This window comes from Penaeus chinensis, chromosome 8 (assembly GCF_019202785.1).
Source record: "Penaeus chinensis breed Huanghai No. 1 chromosome 8, ASM1920278v2, whole genome shotgun sequence".
In the NCBI taxonomy this organism is placed as follows: Eukaryota; Metazoa; Arthropoda; class Malacostraca; order Decapoda; family Penaeidae; genus Penaeus; species Penaeus chinensis.
Window position 1 is genome coordinate 37,849,663 of NC_061826.1, and position 10,000 is coordinate 37,859,662.

Sequence of the window (10,000 nt, forward strand, 5' to 3'; positions counted from 1 at the left end):
ATGGCCGAGATAATCCCAGGTGATCTTAATTGGCTATTACCCATCATCTAGTTTACCTGAGCGCCGGAAGTGACCAGTGCGGAGGCCCCGTTTCCTGGCGCTGTTGGCCGTAGACTTTTATTGTCATAGGACTCGGCTTTTCCTGTTGTAGGTTACGTGAGATTCCTTCATCATGTGTCGATTTGATAGGATTTCACCTTTTGTTTTCCTAACTCAGGAGTTATATAGATACAGTCTCACATATATACTATATTGTATAGTTTTGTTACAGGTATATGGATTTTTGAACATATGATATAATCCACAGATTATGTATAAAAAAATATATGAATTTATACGCAAATACTCGGTAATAATTGTTCTTCGATCCACGGTTAAAATAAGCTTGCCTTGGAATTAGAAAAAAAGATAATTGAATATGAAAGGAATATGAATATGAAAAAAATACTGATCTTACTGCTTATTCTTGTCTTACCTCGAAACCTAATGATTGCGACTTCTTATGTATTCTCTCTTACTGTTTTTTATATTTTATTGTTTGCCTTTATTTGTACATTTATAATAACACCCTGAGAAGCTGAAGAATAAGAATGGCAAATTTGAGCTGGATCTTCAGAATATTCACTTTCATGGGGTTGTTTCGTATTCAATCGCGTTGAGAGATAAGTAGGCAGATAAATATATAGATAGACTGATAGATAACTAGCCAGCTAGAGAGAGAGAGAGAGAGAGAGAGAGAGAGAGAGAGAGAGAGAGAGAGAGAGAGAGAGAGAGAGAGAGAGAAGAGACAGTGACAAACAGACACAGAGAGCCAGAGGACGAAGGAAAGAGAAGGGACAATGATTGATAACTGTCACGATGCAGAGAACCAGCATCCTGTTCACAGCAGAACCTAATGACCCCAGCACGTGTCAGCCTACGTACGGACACGTGACCACCAAATACTGCTAAACTGCCAGTCACTTTCCTTTTCCGCAAACTAACTGCTCATTACTAACAACCCAAGTATTATTTTCGTTCACATCGCTGTCATGATTATCATTTGATTTACGTTTAGGTAAAACTCTTCCATTCTGATATTTTTTGGAGAGGGACAGATAGACACACACACACTTGTGTGTGTTTATATATATATATATATATATATATATATATATATGTGTGTGTGTGTGTGTGTGTGTGTGTGTGTGTGTGTGTGTGTGTGTGTGTGACATATGTATATATATATATAATATATATATATGTTTATATATGAATATACACGTGTGGTTACGTATTTATGAATGTCTATTTATACAAACACACAGAAAAGAGAGAGAGAGAGAGATTGTGGGGGCGGGGGTGGGGGGAGAACGAGGGAGAGTGAAGGAGAGGGGGAGGGAGAGAGAAATAGAACGAAACAGACATACAGAGACAGAAAAAAACGTGATAATTACAGAATGAATGCGAAATAAATCGGACACAGTTCGGCAATAACAAAAAGAGACAGAGAGAGAGAAAAAAAAGACAACTATCAGAAGAAGGAGAGAAAGAATTAAACGAACCAGCAAAATCGAGCGAAATCGTACAAATACAATTTAACCAACTCCTCGATAAACGGCAGTCATTTATGTTACATTATATTGCCTTTCGCTAATGCAATGTTGTACGAGCCCACCGTTTATTGGAAAACATCCCCAGAAGCAGCTGAAGGAAATTAAATATATAATCAACACTAGCGAAATGCCGTGTCGAAAAAGCATTAAGGAAATAACTACCGCGCTTACACCTCTACACGTCTAACCTATAATTCCGAACTTTCTTCATAATATTAAATAATATTCACATTAATTTCTCCAATGAGGGGATGTGAGCGGGCAATCAATAAAATGATGAACACAGGCCCATTAATGACAATAGCCTTAGTTAGTAATTAGTAAAAACTGGCGCACGTGTGGGCAGAGTATTGGAACGCCCCATAACTCACGTCGGAACAATGTGACATGATACAAGGCTTTTAAATGGCGTTTGACGGAGAATATCCCCATGACATAGCGGTTTTCATGGGTCGCAAGTAAACGTCCATAAATTTGGATATTTCTTTCGAATTCTTGATATATATATATATCGTTTTTTTCATAATGTTTAATTTTTTGTTGGAAGGATTAACTTTATTAGTATGATATTTATTTCTTTATTATGATTTGATTTGATTATCATTTTGTTATTCATCACATTCTTATATGTTGCAGTTCATCATAATATTAGTTATAACCACAAATATTCTGCTAATTATAATGAATATTTAGTGATTTACATTTTTGTTGATATTATTGGTTGTATCAACCTTTGGAGTATTATTGCCAATATTATTATTGTTATTATTATTAGTGTTATTAATATTATTAATCATCATTGTTATTATTATTAGTGTTATTATTATTATTAATCATTATTGTTATTATTGTTATTGTTATCGTCATCGTAAGCGTAAACTTCTATTGTGCAAAATTTGATAATGTAAAATCACACAACTTGTAAAATGTCTTTGCATTTAAGTTACCGTTATTTTCAAACGAAGGGTGAGAGAAGAAGGGAGGGAGAGAGGGAGGGAGAAATAACTACCGAATTTCGAAATTTAAAGACGATTAATTAAGTAACGACCTTAAAATTGGCAATCAGAAATGAGCATAACGTTAATTACACGTTCGGTAGCATCAGGCGTTATGTGGTTGTACCTTCTGAGGGAAATAGGTGCTATGAGGGGGCTGTGGCGGGGTAGAGTGTGTGTAGCGGGTGGTGATAAAGAAAAAAAAAAAAGTGTTGCGCGGTTGGGTTGGGTGAAGTGTGGGTATCGTGGCGTGCTATTGGGAAGGTGTGGATGTGGTGTGGCAGGACGGTAGCAAATAGTGTGGATTTGTGAGGTATTGTGGAGTTTTTTTTTTTATTCAGTTGTGACGTGGTAGCTTGATAGAGAAAGATGTAGATAGATAGATAGATAGAAAGTGTGTGGATATGTGAGTGGCTGTGTATGTCTGCAGGAGAATGGTAAAGAAAACAAAGGTAAGAACAGGGAAATACATGATAGAGAGAGAGAGAGAGAGAGACAGAGAGACAGAGACAGAGACAGAGACAGACAATCAGACAGACATACATACAGACAGACAGAGGCAGGGAGAGTAAAAAAAATGACTAAGAATAACAAGAGGCGTGGCGTAGCGTGACTGACTGTGGCGTGGCATGTTAAACGAAGTGTAGCATGGTCAAGTAGCATGTTGGAAATAAAAGATCTCGAATATGAACATTAATCACATGGTTTGGGACGCCATCTCCAAACTAACAGCAGTATTAACCTTATCCATTTATATATAAACAAAAATGCTTTTCGAAGGGATTCAGATCTTAAAAGAACAGCCATCATTATGGGGTTCGGTCCGCGGGATAATGGGTAATGTAATGAAAAAGGGGGGGGGGTGAGAATCTGTACTGTAAATGTTGAAGATATGAGGGTGTATGAGAGGGACGGAGGGGGAGGAAGAAAGAGGGGGGACGGAGGGGAAGGAAGAGAGAGGGAGGGAAAGAGATAGAGTGAGGGAGAGATAGAGATAGAGATAGGGAGGGATATATATATATATAGAGAGATAGAGGGAAGGAGAGAGAGAGAGATATAGAGGGAGGGAGTGAGAGAAAGAGAGGGAGGTAGAGAGAGAAAGATAGATAGATAGATAGCGAGAGAGAGAGAGAGAGAGAGAGAAAGAGAGAGGAGGGGAGGGATGTGTAAAGAGAGAGAGAGAGATAGATAGATAGATAGAGAGAGAGAGAGAGAGAGAGAGAGAGAGAGAGAGAGAGAGAGAGAGCGAGAGAGAGAGAGAGAGAGCGAGAGAGAGAGAGAGAGAGAGAGAGAGAGAGAGAGAGAGAGAGAGAGAGAGAGAGAAAGAGAGAGAGAGAGAGAGAGAGAGAGAGAGAGAGAGAGAGAGAGAGAGAGAGAGAGAGAAATTATGAAAGGGAAAGGAGAGAGGGAGAGAAAGACAGGAAAGAAGGAAAGGAAAGAGAGGAGAGAGTGGGAAGGGAATACTAAAAAAGGGATGCAATGAGATAAAAGAGAGAAGGGAATGGAAGAGAAAAATGAGACAAAGAGCAGAAGGCAAGAAAAGAAAAAAACAGAGATAGAAACAAAAATGAAAGAGCGGGGAGGCGAAACACAAAGAAAGAAAGCGAGAACAGATTGAGATAGAGAGAGGGAAGCAGAAGAGAGGAACAGAGAAAAGAGGAAGAAGGGGGGAGAGAGAGAGAGACAGAGACAGAGGCAGAGAGAGAGAGAATCGGAAGAGAGGAACAGAGGAAAGGGGAAGAAGGGGGGAAAGTGGAGAGAGAGAGAGAGGGCAATGGAAGGGTTTTCACACTCGGCAGATCATGAAAGTGTTACATCCTGTTAGGCAGTTAGCCGACCATGACGTCACATTCGGTGCAATGGACGTCGCCTTAGGTTCCGCATCCTGTTGAATTAGTGCACTGAAACCCACGGGTGAAATATGGCTAGTTAATTCTCGCTGTTGACGAATTCCTGTGCAAGTTAGGTCGGTCCGGGGGAAGTGGCAGCGGTTGCTAAGCTCTCCGTCTTGCGGTTGTTATAGAATGTGTTGATATTTTTGTATTTTTTATTTTTATTTTCGATTTGCGAATTGGATTTAGAGAGGGCATTTGGATAGGTTTGAAGGAATTTGTTCCTATAATATGCGAATACATACATAACAAATATACGGATGTACATAACGCCGTATTCATTCACGCACCCCAATACGTACATATATACACGCATATAAAAACAAACACAACCGTAGACACACACAAAACACCTACACAGACAAGAGTTCACGGGTGTAGGTCCTAACCAAGACAGATGCGCGACCCCCCGCTCGACGCCAACCAACCGAGGCAGGTGGCCAATGGCGGAAAAACAGGGCATTAGTCAAAAAGACAATTTTGTGTGTGGCCCACGCAACTTCGTGGTCTTGAGAGGAGGTCGATGGTAGGACTAGGAGGTTAGCAGGTAGAGAGGTCGTCCGTAAGGTAAAGGAATCCGAACATTTTCCCTCTTATGAAATGCTGTGAGACTAGTGAGTTTTAATTTATTTCGGTTCGTATTCATTTGCGTGACTTTTTTGTTGTATTTACTTCGTCCATCGTGTCAGTTACTACACATTACCGCGATAAAGTATATTTTAAAATAGTGACCAAACTATAAGTTCTGAAAGCCCTCCCAATTGGAATCGTCTAAACAAGCATAAATTCGATCACGAGACGTTATTAGTGAGGTGTTGAAACCCGCACGTGCGCCTTGCTCATCTTCCCCGCCCAAAGACCGGAAACAAGCGCAGCCCGCCAAGCGCATCGGCCGCTGTAATAAATAACCGCGGAAAATGAATCGCCATCAAAACTCCCGCGTTAAACCACTTTGCTCCAGCAGTGTAAATGGGCGTTTTAGTTTCAGCTGCCAAATAAAGGGGGAGAGAAATAAGATAAAAAAAAGAAAGAAATCGCCACTGTAGCCTTTTACAAATTGCCGGAGTCAGCGATTGAAATTATTGCCATTATCGAACGACCCTTGTCCGCCCATTTCATTAACCTCTCGTCTGTATCGGAGCAGCTGCGGTCATGATTTTCGGGAAGACTTAGCGCCTACAGACCTATTATCTTTTACTGAATCGAATGCACATAAATGTTCTTGCCTCATTAATGAACATATGTTGCAAAGAATTAGCCTAAATCGGCGGCTAAAATGCGGAAGAAACACAACCCGGAATCATCGCACATAAAGATGTCACGAAGAATTCGTCCCGCGGCATCTGGCCTATGTCACTGCCCCCCCGTCTGTGACCCCCGGCTACGTGTTTATTGATATAATTACAATATTTAACGCGAGTGGGTCCCCTCAATGACACTAATAACATTATTTTAAGTGTGCTAACAGCAGCTTAGCGTCGGCCAAATGTTTGCGTGGAAGACATGGGCGTGGCCACGTAATGAAACGACTTGTAGAATCTGAAATTAGTTTTTTGGGGTGAAGGGAACTCAAGGCAGTTAGCTTCATGCCATATGAGGAGGGTTATTACTAACATTTTTATTTTTGAGTGTTACTTTTTATTTATAATACTGGTCAGATATATTTTGTATGCTAAAGTTTTTTTGTTTTCTTTTATCAAGGCCTTCTCTTTCCGGTCGGTATGTCGCTTTGCAACCCTCTTTTGTTTTTATTCCTGTTCTCTTCCTCTACCAATGTTTCGTATCTTATCATCTATTCCTCCATTTCCTCCCTTTCTGTTACTCTCTTTCCGTCCATCCCCACCCCTTCCTCTCCTCTCTCACCCATGCGCCCCTCCTCTCAGTCCATACGCCCCTCCCCTCGGCCCATACCTGGTGACCATAATGACTATTAATTACAGGTATGGCGAGCAGTTCACGTGTTCTCGGTTACACGTGGTCCGGCCATTCACGTAGAGCCGCACGTGCTACTTCTCATGGGATGAGAGGCACGTGTATAGGGGTGTGTGGGTAGGAAGGGGGTGGGGGCGGATAAGAGGAGAGCTCAAAATAGGGTAATGGGGAATGGGGAGAGTGATGAGGGGGTGGGGGGGAAGGGGGAGGGGAGTGCTCAGAATAGGAGAAAGGGAGTGAAGGGAAGAGGGGGGGAGGGGATAAGGGGAGAGATCAGGATGAGGGGAATAGGGAGGGGAAGAGGATGATTTTCATGGTGCATTATAATCCCAATTCAGGCAAATAGGTTCACTGACTGATGCGATTCTTATGGGATTCCGCTATGTCTAAGGCTAAAGCTGTCTCTATTCCGGCGTTTTCTCTCCGTTGCAAAGGATCATCGATATGAATGATACAGATAGGATGATTTACATACACAAATTTTGGGGGGAATATGGAAGATGTATAAGGTGGAGGTTTTCATGTTTGTTTGCATGTATAACGTTGTATAAGTATGAGTGTTTGAGGGTGTTTGTTTGTTTGTTTGCGTGTGTGTGTGTGTGTGTGTGTGTGTATCTGTGTTTGTTTGAGGGTATTTGTTTGTTTGTGAGTGTGTGTGTGTGTGTGTGTGTGTGTGTGTCTGTGTGTGTGTGTGTGTGTGTGTGTGTGTGTGTGTGTGTGTGTGTGTGTGTGTGTGTGTGTGTGTGTGTCTGTGTGTGTGTTTGCATGTAGTTTCTCGGGGTATATAGGTAGATTAAACAGACTGACAGACATTACCAGAAATAGATGAAATGGATTTACTTGGAAGAGCTGTGAGACGACTTGGAAACAGCAATGAAATGACAGCATTTTCCTGTGATTTACGAAAATCAGCAGGTGGAAATATTCAGACTTTAAAATGGAGGATCTCTGGGCTTACCAATAGAGGCAAAGCTTCGTGATGACGTATCCGAAAAATTAAACACAAAATGATGCCCAGCGCTCGCGGAAAGTGTCAAAGTGTTGCCGTTTTGCTGAGGATCTCCAGCATTAAAAACAACGGTGATTTACACCCAACTGCAAATATTTTCTGGAGTCAGGCGCGAGAAGTGTGCGAGAATACACCCTCCAGCTCCCAACGGTATTATAAGCATTACCCTGAACACATGAGCAGACTTGACTCCAGGGTATTAGGGTGTTATCTGCCTTCCACCTCCTGACCTCAGAGGCTTCCTCGATGTGGTTCTCATTATACAAGCATATATGTGTATTCCGCTCTCCTTTACCTTAATCGTATTGCTGCCTCAATCTGTAGTCTCATTCGCTATTTCCGCTCCAGCGCTTCCCTCATTCACAGATAACGCTCGAGCTCCTGTCTCTCCGACGCACTTACGTAGGCAGGCGCCCCGAGGCAAGCCTGGCGTCAAAGAGCTGTGGCATGAGAGGCTTTAACATTAACTCTCGCTGAGGGGGGGCTTAGTGTACACTCGGCTCTGAAGCTATGTTGGTGCGCCTTGTGTCATATAACACCGTCAAAGCCCCTTGGTGATCTTGGGGTACTTAATGTCTCTCTCTCTCTCTCTCTCTCTCTCTCTCTCTCTCTCTCTCTCTCTCTCTCTCTCTCTCTCTCTCTCTCTCTCTCTCTCTCCCACTCTCTCTCTCCTTAACCTATCTGTTTATTATCATGTGTCTCTTCATCTCCCTCTTTATCCGCGTGTCTCTCTCGCTTCCTTCGACTTTCTCTTTGTCACGATTTTTTATGTCATTGTTTTACGTATTCATAGTGAGTTACTTCTCTCTTTCTTCGCCATTTTCATGGATTAAACCCATTATTCCACAGAAGCAATAAGGATTATGTTATGATTTCATAGAAGATCTGTATGATAGGTAAGCTCTTCTAGTACTTCTTAGGAACAAAGTAAACATTATCTAATCTTTTATCTTCTTACTTGCAGATGCATGACCTTGGCTGGAGGACTTAGCGGCTTAGGACCTCTCTACCACCCGGCCTTCTGCGGGATCTGCACCTACAAGCCCTCCAGCGGCGTCCCTTCGGAGTCTGGGAGAGGTCCTACAGCCTCCCCTCCATCTCTGCTGAACGCGACCTCTGCCTCCCCTACCTCCCTCCTGAGTGGCGCGACTCCCTCCCCGACGTCCCTCCTCAGCGGTCCTTTGGCCAGTCAGCCTCCCTCCCTCCCTCTTGCTCCGGCACCGACAGCAAGCCTCTCCATCGGGCCGGCGCCATCTGTGGGCCTTCCGATCGGCACGGCACCACCTGTCAGCCTATCCCTCGGCCCTTCGCCACCTGCGAGCCTCCCTCTCGCTCCCTCCAACCCTTCGTCGTTCCTGAGCGGCTCCGTGTCCTCCCCGTCGCCGCTGATGACCACCACGACGGCGCCGACCATCAAGAAGCCAGTGCCGCTTCCAGCCTCGTCGGCGAGCTTAGTAGCTCTCCGCGCCCAGGCATTTTAGGGGGTCCTCGAGCCCATGTGTTTTTTTCCTCTAATAGCCAGGTAGTAAATCGTTCCAGCGTGTATTCCATTTCATTAAAAGAAGAGAGGATGCTAGGAAAAGAAGGAGAAGGACAGGGAGAAGAAGACGAAGAAGAAGAAGAGGAAAAAGAAGAAGAAAGAGAGCAAAAGACGATACAAAGAAAGTTTTGCTCAACATCTTACCTGTTTAATTTTAGTCTGCAGCCAAAGAAAGCATAACTATTATTAATCTTTCGACTTTTGTCAATGCACGGTAGATAGTTATACTGCATAATATTTTACTAGAAGATATTCATTATGAAATCCTTGAGGATGTTCTTTGTAAATATATTTTTCCTCGAGATATTGAAAAGTAGATTCTTATGGTGCAATTCTAGTTAATTGGGGAAATCGACTATAATGCCAGAAAAATTGTTGTCTGATATAAAAGAAAACTATTTACATATCAAATCATAGGTAAACTATTATTGAGGATATTGTGTATTATTTTAGGTATCTTATTTTATCATATTTTATAATAGTCACTGACACTGTATCTGTAATCGTTTACGCAAATAGTTTTGAGTTTTATTATCATGTTTGAGCGTCATCAAGATTCATATTTCCCTTATTTCTCTGTCTGTCCGACTGTCCGTCTTTACCTCTCTCTCTCTCTCTCTCTCTCTCTCTCTCTCTCTCTCTCTCTCTCTCTCTCTCTCTCTCTCTCTCTCTCTCTCTCTCTCTCTCTCTCTCACTGTCTCTCTTTCTTTCTCACTGTCTCTCTTTCTTTCTCACTGTCTCTTTCTGATTAGCTTAAAAATGGTCCATCATATTATTTGAATAATTACTTTCATTACCATTTTTGTTAACATGCCTATCCCATGGTACTTATTTATTTACTTATCAATTAAGAGTCCATTTATATATGTATGAATCCTTCCAAAGAGGAATTAAATTCAAACCATTTCCTGTTCTTACGACTCTTGTCATTAGCACGTATAGTTCACCATTTCTTAGAGAGACGTGAACCACAAAGGAAACTGTGGACCACATTCTGTATACGAGAACCAGAGTTTCCCAAAGACCTTTTCATATCA

At 42.1% G+C, this 10,000-nt stretch overlaps 1 protein-coding gene across 1 annotated transcript in view; it reads right to left on the reverse strand.

Moving 5' to 3' along the window:
• Positions 1-1,140: 1,140 nt before the first annotated feature.
• LOC125027961 (transient receptor potential channel pyrexia-like) overlaps positions 1,141-10,000 on the reverse strand; it is a 35,075-nt gene continuing 26,215 nt past the window's right edge. The window contains exon 6 of the transcript XR_007115076.1: positions 1,141-1,159. The gene's annotated coding sequence lies outside the window, so the exon portion shown is untranslated. The remainder of the gene's footprint in view (positions 1,160-10,000) is intronic.